This window comes from Anomalospiza imberbis, unplaced genomic scaffold (genome assembly GCF_031753505.1).
Source record: "Anomalospiza imberbis isolate Cuckoo-Finch-1a 21T00152 unplaced genomic scaffold, ASM3175350v1 scaffold_43, whole genome shotgun sequence".
Classification (NCBI taxonomy): domain Eukaryota; kingdom Metazoa; phylum Chordata; class Aves; order Passeriformes; family Viduidae; genus Anomalospiza; species Anomalospiza imberbis.
Window position 1 is genome coordinate 638,474 of NW_027100039.1, and position 16,371 is coordinate 654,844.

The following is a 16,371-nucleotide window of genomic DNA, read 5'->3' on the forward strand; positions in this document are numbered from 1 at the left end:
CCCGATGACCCAGAGTGACCCCAGAGTGCCCCCGATGACCCCGGAGTGCCCCCGAGCGCCCGCGCTGCCCCGCCCCTCCCCCCCGGAGCGCGCTCTCTCGTTTCCGGGGTTTCTCCCCAAACTTTATTAATAATGTACAAAATATACAAAACGGGGGGGAGGGGGCGGGGTGCGTGTGGCCCCTCCCCCCCCCCCCCTCCCCCCGGCCAAAGTTTTCACAGAAAACAGCGTCCGGCGCGGCCCCTCCCCCACCCCGCCCCTCCCCCACCCCTCCCCTCCCCCACCCCCCCCCGGGCGGCGGCGGCGGCGGCAGAGTGGGGGAGGGGCGGCGGCGGCGACCCCGAGCTGAGGGGGGAGGGGAGAGGGGGGTGGGGGGAGGGGAAATTCCCTCATCCCCTCCCCCACCCTCCCCAAATGGGGCGGAGCTGGACCCGGTGGGGGAGGGGGGGTGGTGGTGATAAATAATTATTAATGGTTAATTAATAATTAGTGGTATCCCCTCCCCTCCCCCGCTCTGGGGGTGATGTCACCTTTGGGGGGAGGGGTCCAGCCCCCCCCCGCAAAGGGGGGGAGGGGCACCCCGAGGAGGGGGGGGAGGGGGAGGTTGGGTCTGGAAATTGGAAGGGTTTGACCCAAAATTGAAAAGTTTTGAGCCCTGAGGGTGCCGGAACCCCAAAAAAGGAAAAAAATCGCCCCAAAAATGAGAATTCCTGCCCCAAAAATGAGGATTCCTGCCCCAAAAATGAGAATTTCTGCCCCAAAAACGAAGATTTCTGCCCCAAAAATGAGAATTCCTGCCCCAAAAACGAAGATTTCTGCCCCAAAAATGAGAATGTCTGCACCAAAATGGGAATTTCTGCCCCAAAAATGAGAATTTCTGCCCCAAAAACGAAGATTTCTGCCCCAAAAATGAGAATTCCTGCCCCAAAAATGAAGATTTCTGCCCAAAAAATGAGAATTCCTGCCCCAAAAATGAAGATTTCTGCACCAAAATGGGAATTTCTGCCCCTGGGAAAAAAATTTTGCCCCCAAACTTGAAGATTTTTGTCGTAAAATTGAGATTTTTTTTTTTCTTTAAGCCCTGAAGATGTTAAGCCCCAGAAATTGGGGATTTTTCTACACCAAAAGTGACAATTTTTTCGTCTAAGGGGGAAATTTGCACCCCGCCAATCAGAATTTGCCCCAAAAATGAAATATTTTACCCCAAGGGGAGAGATTTTAACCCAGAAACTGGAATTTGCACCCCACAGATGAGAATTTCTGCCCCAGAAACGAGGATTTTTTCGCCCCATAAATGACAATTTTTACTCCTTGGAGAGAATTTCTGCCCCCGGGGATGGAATTCCACCCCCAAATTTCTAATTTCCAACCCTTACCATTCAGATTTCTGCCCCAAAAGTGACAATTTCCCCCCAAAACGCTGATTTCCACCCCCAAAAATTGGAATTTTGGTCCCGTAAATGACAATTTCTGTCCCCTGGGAGAGATTTGCACCCTTAGCTTCCAATTTCCACCCATAAATTCCAATTTTTCCCCCCTGAATTTCAATTTCTTCCCCCTAAAGGAAAATCCCCACCCCATAAATTTGATTTGTTCCCCAAAATTCACATTTTCCGTCCAAAAATTCACATTTCCACCCCTTGAAGGGGCGTTCCCCCCCAAAAAACTCCAATTTCTGCCCCAAAACTGAAAAATCCTCCCCAAAAAAATCCAATTTCTGCCCCAAAACTGAAAAATCCTCCCCAAAAACTCCAATTTCTGCCCCTTAAAGGAGCATTTTCCCCCCCTAAACTCTAACTTTGACTCCAAACTTCCAATTCCTACCCCAAAATTCCAACTTCTACCCCAAATTTCCAATTTCTATCCCAAAATTCCAATTCCTACCCCAAATTTCCAACTCCTACCCCAAATTTCCAATTTCTATCCCAAAATTCCAATTCCTACCCCAAAATTCCAATTTCTACCAAAAATTTCCAATTTTACCAAAAATCTCCAATTCCTACCCCGAATTTCCAACTCCTACCCCAAAATTCCAATTCCTTCCCGAAATCCCAATTCCTACCCCAAAATTCCAATTTCTACCAAAATTTCCAATTTTACCAAAATTTTCCAACTCCTACCCCGAATTTCCAATTCCTACCCCAAACTTTCAACTTCTACCCCAAATTTCCAATTTCTACACCAAAATTCCAATTTCTACCAAAAATTTCCAATTTTACCAAAATTTTCCAACTCCTGCCCCGAATTTCCACCTCCTCCACCCCCAAACCCCACCCCCACCACACCCCGATAATTTCGGGGTTTTTTTTCCCCCCCATTTTTCCTCCGTCTTTCTCCCCCATTTTCACCCCCCCCGAGGCCTCACAGAAGCCATAACCGGGGCGGGGGACGGGTTTTTCTTGGGTTTGGGGTTTTTTTTTTGTTTTTTTGTTGTTTTGGGGTGTTTTTTTGGGGTGTTTTTGGGGGGTTTCAGGGCAGGGGGGGCCCGTTGACGCCGGGGTGGTAGAAGGCACAGTTGTTCTCGTACCTGCAGCTGCCCTTGAGCATGAAGTGGCGGCACACGGCGCGGCTCGACATGTCTGGGGGAGACAAAAGGGGGGGGGGGCGCGTCAGGCGCCGGCCCCCGGCCCCAAAACGGCCCCAAATTGGCCCAAAACGGCCCCAAAAACGGCCCGGAGCCGCCACGGCACCCGGCGGCTCCGGGGGATGAGGAGGAGGGAGGGGAGGAAAGGGGTTAAAAAGGTTTGGGGCGGTTTGAGGATTTTTGGGGTAACGAGCGACCCCGTCCGGCCTCAAAACGGCCCCAAAATCGTCCGAAACGGCCCCAAAATGGCTCAAAACGGCCCCAAAATGGCTCCGGAACGGGCTCGGGACGGCCTCAAAATGGCGGCTGGGTGAGGACGGCGGGGGGACGCGATTTTGGGGGGTTTTGGGAGGATTTTGGGAGGTTTGAGGAAGATTTTGGGGTTTAAAATGGATGGGGGTGAACCCCAGACCCCAAAAGGGCCCAAAATGGCCCCCAAAAACGGCCCCAAAATGGGTCCCAAAAACGGCCCCCAAAAATGGCCCGGAGCCGCCCCGGCGCTGGCGGCTCCTGGGGGTGAGGAGGAGGGAGGGGAGGAAAGGGTTAAAAAGGTTTGGGGAAGGGTTGGGGGTAAAGAGCGACCCCAAAATCGTCCGAAATGGCCCCAAAATTGTCCAAAATGGCCCCAAAATTGTCCAAAATGGCCCCAAAATGGCTCAAAATGGCCCCAAAATGGCTCCGGAACGGCCTCAAAATGGCGTCTAGGTGGGGACGGCGGGGACGCGATTTTGGGGGGTTTTGGGAGGTTTGAGGAAGATTTTGGGGTTTAAAAGGGATGGGGGTGAACCCCAGATCCCAAAATGGCCCAAAATGGCCCCAAAAACGGCCCCAAAATGGGTCCCAAAAACGGCCCGGAGCTGCCCCGGCACTGGCAGCTCCGGGGGGTGAGGAGGAGGGAGGGGAGGAAAGAGTTAAAAAGGTTTGGGGGAGGCTTGGGGCGGTTTTGAGGATTTTTGGGGTAACGAGCGACCCCGTCCGGCCTCAAAACGGCCCCAAAATCGTCCGAAACGGCCCCAAAATGGCTCAAAAACGGCCCCAAAATGGCTCCAGAATGGCCTCAAAATGGCGGCTGGGTGAGGATGGGCGTGGACGCGATTTTGGGGGGTTTTTGGAGGACTTTGGGAGGTTTGAGGAAGATTTTGGGGTTTAAAAGGGAAGGGGGTGAACCCCAGACCCCAAAAGGGCCCAAAATGGCCCAAAAATGGCCCCAAAAACGGCCCCAAAAATGGCCCCAAAACGGCCCCAAAAATGGCCCGGAGCCACCCCGGCGCTGGCAGCTCCTGGGGGTGAGGAGGAGGGAGGGGAGGAAAGGGTTAAAAAGGTTTGGGGAAGGGTTGGGGTAAAGAGCGACCCCCAAAATCGTCCAAAATGGCCCCAAAATCGTCCGAAATGGCCCAAAATCGTCCAAAATGGCCCCAAAATCGTCCGAAACGGCCCCAAAATGGCGCAAAACGGCCCTAAAATGGCTCCGGAACGGTCTCAAAATGGCGGCTGGGTGAGGACGGCGGGGGGGACGTGATTTTGGGGGGTTTTGGGACAATTTTGGGAGGTTGGAGGAAGATTTTGGGGGGTTTTAGGAGGATTTTGGGGTTTAAAAGGGAAGAGGGTGAACCCCAGACCCCAAAATGGCCAAAAACGGCCCAAAAACGGCCCCAAAATGGGCCCCAAAAATGGCCTGGAGCCGCCCCGGCGCTGGCAGCTCCTGGGGGTGAGGAGGAGGGAGGGGAGGAAAGGGGTTAAAAAGGTTTGGGGAAGGGTTGGGCTAAAGAGCGACCCCAAAATCGTCCGAAACGGCCCCAAAATCATCCGAAATGGCCCCAAAATCGTCCAAAATGGCCCCAAAATGGCGCAAAAACGGCCCCAAAATGGCTCCGGAACGGCCTCAAAATGGCGGCTGGGTGGGGACGGCGTGGACGCGATTTTGGGGGGTTTTGGGAGGATTTTGGGAGGTTTGAGGAAGATTTTGGGGGGTTTTGGGAAGATTTTGGGGTTTTAAAAGGGAAGGGGGTGAACCCCAGACCCCAAAAGGGCCCAAAACCCAAAATGGCCCAAAAACGGCCCCAAAATGGGTCCCAAAAATGGGCCCAAAATGGCGGCGGGTCTGTGAGGGAGAGGAGCAGGGGGACACAAATTTTGGGGGGTTTAAAGAGGATTTTGGGGTTCAAAGGGGAGGGGAATAAACCCCTGGCCCCAAAGGGCCCCAAAATCGCCTGGAATGGCCCCAAAATTCCCCGAATGGCCCCAGAACAGTCCCAGAGCAAGGCCCCAAAATGGCGGCTCCACGAGGAGGATGAGGGACGCGATTTTGGGGGGTCGTGGCAGGATTTTGGGGAGTTTTAAGGAGATTTTGGGGGTTCAAGGAGGATCTTGGAAGGTGAAAAAGTGAAGGGGATGAACCCCCGACCCCAAAAAGGCTCGAAATTGCCAAAAAACGGCCCAAAAACAGTGCCAGGGCAGGCCCAGCGTGGCGGCTGTGGGAGGAGGAGGAAGGGAAGGAAGGGGTTAAAAAAGGGAATTTTGGGGGCTTTAAAGAGGATTTTGGGGGTTTTGAAGACAATTTTGGGGGCTTTGAGGAGGATTTGGGGGGGCTTAAAGAGAAGGGGGTGAACCCCTGAGCCCAAAAGAACCAAAAAATGGCCCCAAAAATGGCCCAAAATTGGCCCAAAATGGCCCCGGAGCAGCCTCAAAGCAGCAGCTCTGAGGAAGATGATGGAGACAGAATTTTGGGGGGCTTAAGAAGGATTTTGGGGTTTTTGAAGAGAATTTTTGGGTTTCCAAGGAGGATTTTGGGGATTTTGAAGAGAATTTTGGGGTTTCCAAGGAGGATTTTGGGGTTTTTAAAGAGAATTTTGGGGTTTCCTAGGAGGATTTTGGGGTTTTTGAAGAGCATTTTGGGGTTTCCAAGGAGGATTTTGGGGATTTTGAAGAGAATTTTGGGTTTCCAAGGAGGATTTTGGCATTTTTGAAGAGGATTTTTGGGTTTCAAGGAGGATTTTGGTGTTTTCAGGAGGATTTGGGGTTTTTTTTAAGAGGACCTTGAGGTTTTTAAGGAGGATTCTGGGGGGGGTTGGAGGGGAGGGGGGTGAACCCCCAGCCCCAAAACGCTCCTGGATCGAGCCCGGAGCGGCCCGCGGGAGGACAAAAGGACGGGATGGGGGAAATGGGGTTAAAAACGGGGATTTTGGGGCTGGGGGCAGCAGGGTCCCTGTCCCCAAAACTGGAGGGGCTGGGTGGATTTTGGTGGGGGGTTGGGGGCTGGGAATGGACCCCGAACCCGGAACTACAACTCCCAGCATCCTTTGCACCACAACAACTGCACGAACTACAGCTCCCAGCGCGCCTTGCGCTCCGATTAAAGCCTGGCTTAGGCCCCGCCGGGCCTCGGGGCTCTCTGCAGAGCTGGGCTTAGGCCCAGCTTGAGAATCAACTCCAACACCCAGCGTGCCTTGCTGTTAAATCAAAGCCTGGCTTAGGCCCCGCCGGGCCTCGGGGCTCTCTGCAGAGCTGGGCTTAGGCCCAGCTTGAGAATCAACTCCAACACCCAGCGTGCCTTGCTGTTAAATCAAAGCCTGGCTTAGGGCCCCGCCGGGCCTGGGGGCCCTCTGCAGGGCTGGGCTTAGGCCCAGCTTGAGAATCAACTCCAACACCCAGCGTTCCTTGCTGTTAAATCAAAGCCAGGCTTAGGCCCCGCCAGCCGCCTCACTACAGCTCCCAGCATCCTCTGCTGCTTCAGCAGGGAAGGAACTACAACTCCCAGCGAGCCTTGCTGTCCAGCTAAACCCAGCCTTAGGCCCCCTTAGGCTTCAGGGCCTCTCCTGGGGCCGGGTTTCGGCGCCCTGGGAGCTGAAACTACAACTCCCACCGTGCCTTGCACCCACAACTGTGGAACCACAGCTCCCAGCACCCCTGGCTGTGGCGTTAGTGCCGGGTTTAGGCCCCGCCAGGTGTCCAGAGGCCTGCGTAGGCCTGGTTTTCGGCCCCGCCGTTAGGCCCTGCAAGCACACCTGGGGGCTGGACTACAACTCCCAGGATGCTTTGATGCCTCCCCACCGGCTGAACTGCAGTTCCCAGAAGCCCCTGCAGCAGAGTTAAACCCCCACCGGGCCTCAGCGGCCTGCAGCGCAGAGCTGCTCCGAACTCCCAGCATCCCCTGCTGCCCTCCCAGGAGCCAAACTACAACTCCCAGCATCCCCCGCAGCCGCAAGTCCGAAACTACAACTCCCAGCGGCCTTTGCAGCCGTATTGCCACACCCCCGCCTCCCTTCCCAGCATGCCTCGCGGCCGCTTTGCAGACGCCGAACTGCAACTCCCAGCATGCCCCGCTCACCGCGGCCGCCGAACTACAACTCCCAGCATGCCCCGCCCACCGCGGCCGCCATGAGGGGCCGGGCCCTGCCGGTTTTGGGGCGGGGGTCCCTCCCCATGTTGGGGGGGCTCTCAGCCATTTTGGGGCGGAGGTCCCTCCCGATCTTAGGGGGGCTTCCAGCCATTTTGGGGAGGGGTCCCTCGCTGCCCTCCAGCCGATTTTTTTTGGGGGGGGGAGGGGTCTCTCGGCCACATCCACCACTCCTCAAGGGGCCATTTTTGGGGAGGGGGTCCCTCACCGCCATCACCCCCCATTTTGGGGAGGGGTCCCTCACTGCCCTGGAGCCATTTTGGGGCGGGTGGGGGGAATCCTCCCCATTTCTGAGGGGAACTCCTCCCTGCCGTTTTTGGGGGGTGGGGTCCCCCACCACCATCACCCCCAGGTTAGGGGGGGGTCCCTCTCTGCCCCCTGCCCCATTTTGGGGGGTCCCCCAACCCCAGTTTGGGGGGGGGGGGCGTCCCTCACCACCATCACCCCCAGTTTGGGGGGTCTCTCAGCCCCATTTGGGGGGGGGTCCCTCACCACCATCACCCCCAATTTGGGGGGGTCCCTCAGCCCCATTTCAGGGTCGGGTCCCTCAGCCCCATTTGGGGAGGGGGTCCCTCAGCCCCATTCTGGGGGGGTCGGGTCCCTCAGCCCCATTTTGGGGGGGGTCCCTCACCACCATCACCCCCAATTTGGGGGGGGTCCCTCACCACCATCACCCCCATTTTGGGGAGGGGTCCCTCAGCCCCATTTCGGGGTCGGGTCCCTCAGCCCCATTTTGGGGGGGGGTCCCTCACCACCATCACCCCCAATTTGGGGGGGGGTCCCTCAGCCCTATTTGGGGGGGGTCCCTCACCACCATCACCCCCATTTCGGGGGGGTCGGGTCCCTCAGCCCCATTTCGGGGGGGTTCGGGTCCCTCAGCCCCATTTGGGGGGGGGTCGGGTCCCTCAGCCCCATTTCGGGGAGGGGTCCCTCAGCCCCATTTGGGGAGGGGTCCCTCAGCCCCATTTCGGGGGGGGGGGGTCCCTCTCAGCCCCTCCCCCGCCTCAGAGCCCCATGGGGGGTCTGCGCCAGTCGTGGCCCCTCCCCCACGGCCCGGGGGGCTCCAGGGGCTGCATGGGCGGGGGGTGGTGATGGGGGGTGGGGGAGGGGGCTCCCCTCCCCCGCCGCCCCCACCCCCCCTCCAGCGGGGGGGGCAGGAAAGGCGGGGGCGGGGGCGGCGGGGGAGGGGGCCACCCACGGGCCCCTCCCAAGCGGGGCCGGGGCCCCCCCCAGAGCCAGGCGCCCCCCCCCAATTTACCTCCGCCGTGGCCTCCGCCGTGGCCCCGGGGGGGGGGGTGCTCTCTGCCGTGATCGCCGTGGGGCGGGGGGGGGCCCCCCCGAGACCCCCCCCCACCGCCGCCGCCGCCGCCGCCGCCATTGGGGGGGGGTCCCCCCGCTCCTGCCCCCTCCCCCACCCCGGGCAGCGGTAAGGTGGGGGAGGGGGGGGCTCGGCGCCGCCGCGACCCCCGCGGGGAGGGGGTCGGTGGAACGGGGGAGGGGGCGGCCCCCCCCCTCCGCCGCCCCCTCCTCCTCCTCCTCCTCCTCCTCCGCGCATCCCCCCTCCCCCCATTGGGGGGACCCCCCGCGGAGGCCGCCCCCTCCCCCACCCCCGTCGGGCCCCTCCCCCCAGAAGTCGCCGCGCTGGGGGGGGGGCGGCCCCAGCAGGCGGGGACCCCCCGGGAGCCCCGGGGGGAGGCCGGGACCCCCGCCCCCGCCGCCGCCGCCCGCCGCCGTGAGGGCCTGGGGAGAGAGAGAGAGAGAGAGGAGGGGGGCGTTACCGGGGCTGGGATGGGCGTCTGGGGGGGTCTGGGGGATTTGGGGGGGTCTGGGGGTCTGGGGGATTTAGGGGATTTGGGGGGTCTGGGGGGGTCTGGGGGATTTGGGGGGTCTGGGGGGGTCTGGGGGATTTGGGGGGGTCTGGGGGATTTGGGGGGGTCTGAGGAACTGGGGGGTCTGGAGGATTTGGGGGGTCTGGGGGATTTGGGGGTCTGGGGGATTGGGGGGGGGTCTGGGGGATTTGGGGGGGGGTCTGCGGGATTTGGGGGGTCTGGGGGATTTGGGGGATTTGGGGGGGGTCTGGGGGATTTGGGAGGGCTCTGAGGAACTGGGGGATTGGGGGGGTCTGGGGGATTTGGGGGGTCTGGGGGGGCTCTGGGGGATTTGGGGGGGTCTGGGGGATTTGGGGGGTCTAGGGGATTTGGGGGGGGTCTGAGGGGGGTCTGGGGGATTTGGGGGATTTGGGTCTGGGGGGCTGAGGGTCTGGGGGATTTGGGGGGGGTCTGAGGAACTGGGGGGTCTGGGGGATTTGGGGGATTGGGGGGGCTGAGGATCTGGGGGATTTGGGGGGGTCTGGGGGATTTGGGGGGGTCTGGGGGTCTCAGGGATTTGTGGGGGGGCTTTGAGGGTCTGGGGGATTTGGGGGGGTCTGGGGGATTTGGGGGGTCTGGGGGATTTGGGGGGGGTCTGGGGATTTGGGGAGGTCTGAGGGTCTCAGGGATTTGTTGGGGTCTGGGGGTCTGAGGGATTTGGGGGGGGTCTGGGGGATTTGGGGGGCTCTGGGGGTCTCAGGGATTTCTCTTTGTTTTTGGGGTTTTCGGGGGTTTGAACATTTCTGGGATGTTCCAAATTTGTGCAAGGGCTCTGGGGGGGTTGGGGGAGTCTGGGGGGGTTTCGGGCTTTTTGGGGATTTTTTGGATTTTTTTTGTTTTTTTCTTATATTTTGGGGTTTTTTTCTTATTTTTTGGGTTTTTTTTTATTTTTTTAGTTTTTTTTTTATTTTGGGGGTTTTTTTATTTTATTTTTTGGGTTTTTCTATTTTGGGGTTTTTTTCTGGATTTTTTGGGGGCTTTTCGATATTTTTGGGCTTTTTTAATTTTTGGGGTTTTTTTTTTTTTGGGTTTTTCTGGATTTTTGGGGTTTTTTTTTATTTTTTGGGGCTTTTTTTGGATTTTTTAGGGCGTTTTTTGGACTTGGGGTTTTTTTCAGGGGTTTTTGGTTTTTTTTCTGGGATTTTTTGGGGATGTTTTTGGGATTTTTTGGGGATTTTCGGGATTTTTTTGGGATGTTTTTGGGATTTTTTTGGGATTTTTTTTTTTGGTTTTTTCCTGGGATTTTTCTGGGATTTTCTGGGAATTTTTTTCATTTTTTGGGTTTTTTTTTGGTTTTTTTCTGGGATTTTTTGGGGATTTTTTTTCATTTTTTGGTTTTTTTTTGGGGGTTTTTTGGGTTTTTTTCTGGGATTTTTTGGGGATGCTTTTTGGGATTTTTTTTCATTTTGGGGTTTTTTTTCCGGGGTTTTTTGGGTTTTTTTCTGGGATTTTTTGGGGATGTTTTTGGGATTTTTTTTTTTTTCATTTTTTGGGATTTTTTTGGGGATTTTTGGGTTTTTTTTCAGGGTATTTTGGGTTTTTTCTGGGATTTTTTGGGGATGCTTTTTGGGATTTTTTTTCATTTTTGGGGTTTTTTTTGGGGATTTTTTTGGGTTTTTTTTCTGGGATTTTTTGGGGATGTTTTTGGGATTTTTTTTTTCATTTTTTGGGATTTTTTTGGGGATTTTTGGGTTTTTTCTGGGATTTTTTGGGGATTTTTTTCATTTTTTGGGGTTTTTTTCAGGGTTTTTTGGGTTTTTTCTGGGATTTTTTGGGGAAGTTTTGGGATTTTTGTGATTTTTTTGGGATTTTTTGGGTTTTTTTCTGGGATTTTTTGGGGATGTTTTTGGGATTTTTTTTTCATTTTTTGGGATTTTTTTGGGGATTTTTGGGGTTTTTTTCAGGGTATTTTGGGTTTTTTCTGGGATTTTTTGGGGATGCTTTTTGGGATTTTTTTTTTCATTTTTTGGGTTTTTTTTCAGGGTTTTTTGGGTTTTTTTCGGGATGTTTTTTGGGGATGTTTTTGGGATTTTTTTTTTCATTTTTTGGGATTTTTTTGGGATTTTTTGGGTTTTTTTCTGGGATTTTTTGTGTTTTTTCCTGGGATTTTTTCTGGGATTTTTCGGGATTTTTTTTTTCATTTTTTCGGTTTTTTTTTTCGGGTTTTTTTTCAGGGATTTTTGGGGTTTTTTTCTGGGATTTTTTGTGTTTTTTCCTGGGATTTTTTCTGGGATTTTTCGGGATTTTTTTTTTCATTTTTTCGTTTTTTTTTTCGGGGTTTTTTCAGGGATTTGTGGGGTTTTGGTAATTTGGGGAGGGGGCTCTTACCTGGCATGGGCCCCCCCGGGGGAAGTGCTGCATCTTGGGGGGGGGGAAGCCGTTCATGGGGCCGGGGCCCAGCAGCCCGTGGGGAACTGCAGAAATTGGGGGGAAAAACAGAAAAAAAGGGGTCAGGGGTCCCCAAAACCCCCAAATTGAGGGGGTGACCCCAACTGAGAGACCCCCAAATTGAGGAGATGATCCCAATTGAGAGACCCCCAAATTGAGGGGGTGACCCCAATTTAGAGACCCCCCAAATTTACCCCAAATTAAGGAGGTGATCCCAATTTAGAGACCCCCAAATTGAGGAGATGATCCCAATTTAGAGACCCCCCAAATTTACCCCAAATTGAGGGGGTGATCCCAATTTAGAGACCCCCAAATTGAGGGGGTGACCCCAACTGAGAGACCCCCAAATTGAGGAGATGATCCCAATTTAGAGACCCCCCAAATTTACCCCAAATTGAGGGGGTGTCCCCAATTTAGAGACCCCCAAATTGAGGGGGTGTCCCCAATTTAGAGACCCCCAAATGGAGGGGGTGATCCCAATTTAGAGACCCCCAAATTGAGGGGGTGTCCCCAATTTAGAGACCCCCAAATTTACCCCAATTTGAGGGGGTGTCCCCAATTTAGAGACCCCCAATTTGAGGGGGTGTCCCCAATTTAGAGACCCCCAAATTGAGGGGGTGATCCCAATTTAGAGACCCCCAAATTTACCCCAATTTGAGGGGGTGATCCCAATTTAGAGACCCCCAAATTGAGGGGGTGACCCCAATTGAGAGACCCCCAAATTTACCCCAAATTGAGGGGGTGTCCCCAACTTAGAGACCCCCAAATTGAGGGGGTGATCCCAATTTAGAGACCCCCAAATTAACCCCGAATTGAGGGGGAGATCCCAATTTAGAGACCCCCAAATTTACCCCAAATTAAGGTGGTGTCCCCAATTGAGAGACCCCCAAATTGAGGGGGTGACCCCAATTTAGAGACCCCCAAATTTACCCCAAATTGAGGGGGTGATCCCAATTTAGAGACCCCCAAATTGAGGGGGTGTCCCCAATTTAGAGACCCCAAATTGAGGTGGTGTCCCCAATTTAGAGAACCCCAAATTGAGGGGGTGTCCCCAATTTAGAGCCCCCCCAAATTTTACCCCAATTTAAAGGGGTCTTTCCCCTTTAAGGGACCCCCAGGTGACCCAAATTTAAGGGACACACTTGCCCCAGGTGACCCCAATTTTAGGGGGTGTCCCCAGTTGCCCAGAGCACCCCAAAATCCGTGTCAGGGACACTGGACATTGTCCCCAAATGTGTCCCCAAGCCATGGACACCCCAAAACCCCCGTGGAGACCCCAGGACAGCGTCCCCAGGGTGTCCCCAAACCACGAGCACCCCAAAACCCCCGTGGAGACCCCTGGACATGGTCCCAAATGTGTCCCCAGGGTGTCCCCAAGCCATGGACACCCCAAAACCCCCGTGGGGACCCCAGGACAGCGTCCCCAGGGTGTCCCCAGCCATGAGCACCCCAATATCCCCCTAGGACTGAATAAAATGTCCCCAAAGGTGTCCCCAAGGTGCCCCAGGGTGGCCCCCAGCCAGGAGCACCCCAAAACCCCCGTGGGGACCCCAGGGTGTCCCCAGGGTGTCCCCAGGGTGTCCCCAGGGGGTCCCCAAGCCCAGAGTATCCTGATATCCCTGTCAAGGACAGGGGACATTGTCCCCAAAGGTGTCCCCAAGGTGTCCCCAAGCCCAGAGTGTCCTGATATCCCTGTCAAGGACAGTGGACAATGTCCCCAAAGGTGTCCCCAGGGTGTCCCCGAGCCATGGACACCCCAATATCTCCCTAGAACTGCAGACAATGTCCCCAAAGGTGTCCCCAAAGGTGTCCCCAAGCCATGGACACCCCAATATCTCCCTAGGACTGCAGATAATGTCCCCAAAGGTGTCCCCAAGGTGTCCCCAAGCCATGAGCATCCTGATATCCCTGTCAAGGACACGGGACATTGTCCCCAGGGTGTCCCCAGGGTGTCCCCAAACCATGGACACCCCAATATCCCTGCTAGGACTGCAGACAATGTCCCCAGGGGGTCCCCAAGGTGTCCCCAAGCCATGGACACCCCAATATCTCCCTAGGACTGCAGACAATGTCCCCAAAGGTGTCCCCAGGGTGTCCCCAAGGTGTCCCCAAGGCATGGACACCCCAATATCCCCCCCTAGGACTGCAGACAATGTCCCCAAAGGTGTCCCCAGGGTGTCCCCAAGCCCAGAGCGTCCTGATATCCCTGTCAAGGACAGGGGACATTGTCCCCAAAGGTGTCCCCAGGGTGTCCCCAAGCCATGGACACCCCAATATCCCTGCTAGGACTGCAGACATTGTCCCCAGGGTGTCCCCAAGCCCAGAGTATCCTGATATCCCTGTCAAGGACAGGGGACATTGTCCCCAAAGGTGTCCCCAGGGTGTCCCCAAGCCCAGAGTATCCTGATATCCCTGTCAAGGACAGGGGACATTGTCCCCAAAGGTGTCCCCAGTGTGTCCCCGAGCCATGGACACCCCAATATCCCTGCTAGGACTGCAGACAATGTCCCCAAAGGTGTCCCCAGGGTGTCCCCAGGGTGTCCCCAAGGTGTCCCCAAGCCCAGAGCGTCCTGATATCCGTGTCAAGGACGGGGACAATGTCCCCAAAGGTGTCCCCAGGGTGTCCCCAAGGTGTCCCCAAGCCCAGAGCGTCCTGATATCCGTGTCAAGGACAGGGACAATGTCCCCAAAGGTGTCCCCAAAGGTGTCCCCAAGCCATGGACACCCCAATATCCCCCCTAGGACTGCAGACAATGTCCCCAAAGGTGTCCCCAGGGTGTCCCCAAAGGTGTCCCCAAAGGTGTCCCCAAGCCCAGAGTGTCCTGATATCCCTGTCAAGGACAGGGGACAATGTCCCCAGGGTGTCCCCAAGCCATGGACACCCCAATATCCCTGCTAGGACTGCAGACAATGTCCCCAAAGGTGTCCCCAGGGTGTCCCCAAGCCCAGAGTATCCTGATATCCCTGTCAAGGACAGGGGACATTGTCCCCAAAGGTGTCCCCAGGGTGTCCCCAAGCCCAGAGTATCCTGATATCCGTGTCAAGGACAGGGGACAATGTCCCCAAAGGTGTCCCCAGGGTGTCCCCAAGCCATGGACACCCCAATATCTCCCCTAGGACTGCAGTCAATGTCCCCAAAGGTGTCCCCAGGGTGTCCCCAGGGTGTCCCCAAGGTGTCCCCAAGCCCAGAGTATCCTGATATCCCTGTCAAGGACAGGGGACAATGTCCCCAAAGGTGTCCCCAGGGTGTCCCCAAGCCATGGACACCCCAATATCTCCCCTAGGACTGCAGTCAATGTCCCCAAAGGTGTCCCCAGGGTGTCCCCAGGGTGTCCCCAAGGTGTCCCCAAGCCCAGAGCGTCCTGATATCCGTGTCAAGGACGGGGACAATGTCCCCAAAGGTGTCCCCAGGGTGTCCCCAGGGTGTCCCCAAGCCCAGAGTGTCCTGATATCCGTGTCAAGGACAGGGGACAATGTCCCCAGGGTGTCCCCAGGGTGTCCCCAGGGTGTCCCCAAGGTGTCCCCAAGCCCAGAGCGTCCTGATATCCGTGTCAAGGACAGGGGACAATGTCCCCAAAGGTGTCCCCAGGGTGTCCCCAAGGTGTCCCCAAGCCCAGAGTGTCCTGATATCCGTGTCAAGGACAGGGGACAATGTCCCCAGGGTGTCCCCAGGGTGTCCCCAGGGTGTCCCCAAGCCATGGACATCGCAATATCTCCCTAGGACTGCAGACAATGTCCCCAGGGTGTCCCCAGCGTGTCCCCAAGCCATGAGCATCCTGATATCCCTGTCAAGGACAGGGGACATTGTCCCCAGGGTGTCCCAAAGGTGTCCCCAAGGTGTCCCCAAGCCCAGAGCATCCTGATATCCGTGTCAAGGACAGGGGACAACGTCCCCAGGGCGTCCCCAAGGTGTCCCTCACCTCCCCCGGGCCCCCCCGGCGGCTGGTTGCCCAGGTTGCCCAGCAGATGTTTGATCTTGTCCGAGTAGTCTGGCTGCTTCAGCAGCTCCTCGGCCTTGTGGCTGCTGGGGCCGCCCTGCGGGGAGAGAAACGGGGAGAAAATGAGGGGAAATGAGCAAAACGGGGGGAAATGGGAGAAAAAAGGGTAAACACGGGGGAAATGGGGGGAAAAAATGAGAAAAAATGGTTAAAATGGGGGAAAATGGAGGGAGAAACGAGAAAAAAGGGTAAAAATGGGGGAAAATGGGAGGAGAAACGAGAAAAAAGGGTTAAAATGGGGGGAAATGGGAGGAGAAATGAGAAAAAAGGGTTAAAATGGGAGGAGAAACGAGAAAAAAAGGGTTAAAATGGGGGAAACGGGAGGAAAAATGAGAAAAAAGGGTTAAAATGGGGGGAAATGGGAGGAAAAATGAGAAAAAGGGTTAAAATGGGGGGAAATGGGAGGAGAAACGAGAAAAAAGGGTAAAAATGGGGGAAATGGGAGGAGAAATGAGAAAAAAGGGTAAAAATGGGGGAAAATTGGAGGAAAAACGAGAAAAAAGGGTTAAAATGGGGGGAAATGGGAGGAAAAATGAGAAAAAAGGGTTAAAATGGGGGGAAATGGGAGGAAAAATGAGAAAAAGGGGTAAAAATGGGGGGAAATGGGAGGAGAAATGAGAAAAAAGGGTAAAAATGGGGGGAAATGGGAGGAAAAATGAGAAAAAAGGGTAAAAATGGGGGGAAATGGGAGGAGAAATGAGAAAAAAGGGTAAAAATGGGGGGAAATGGGAGGAGAAACGAGAAAAAAGGGTTAAATTGGGGGGAAATGGGAGGAAAATGAGAAAAAAGGGTTAAAATGGGGGGAAAATGGAGGAAAAATGAGAAAAAAGGGTTAAAATGGGGGAAAATGGGAGGAAAAATGAGAAAAAGGGGTTAAAACGGGGGGAAATGGGAGGAAAAGGGGTAAAAAATGGGGGAAATAGAAAAAAATTATAAAAAAGTGTAAAAACGGGGAAGTGGGAGAAAATGGGAGAAAAATGGGGGGAAATGGGAGAAAAAATGAGAAATAGAAGAAGAATAGGAGAAAATGAGAAGAAAATGAGAAAAAATGGACAGAAATGGGGGGGGGAATGGGGGGCAATGAGAAAAACTGAGTAAAATGGGAGAAAATTTGGGATAAAGGGGCAAAAGTGGGGG

At 55.1% G+C, this 16,371-nt stretch overlaps 1 long non-coding RNA gene across 1 annotated transcript; it reads right to left on the reverse strand.

Moving 5' to 3' along the window:
- Positions 1 to 2,452: 2,452 nt before the first annotated feature.
- Positions 2,453 to 15,301, reverse strand: LOC137466766 (uncharacterized). The gene is made up of 3 exons (XR_010995278.1): positions 15,157 to 15,301; positions 11,177 to 11,262; positions 2,453 to 2,579 (listed from the first exon to the last, which is right to left on the reverse strand). It is a non-coding gene; the product is annotated as an uncharacterized lncRNA (long non-coding RNA).
- Between the last annotated feature and the right edge of the window lie 1,070 nt (positions 15,302 to 16,371).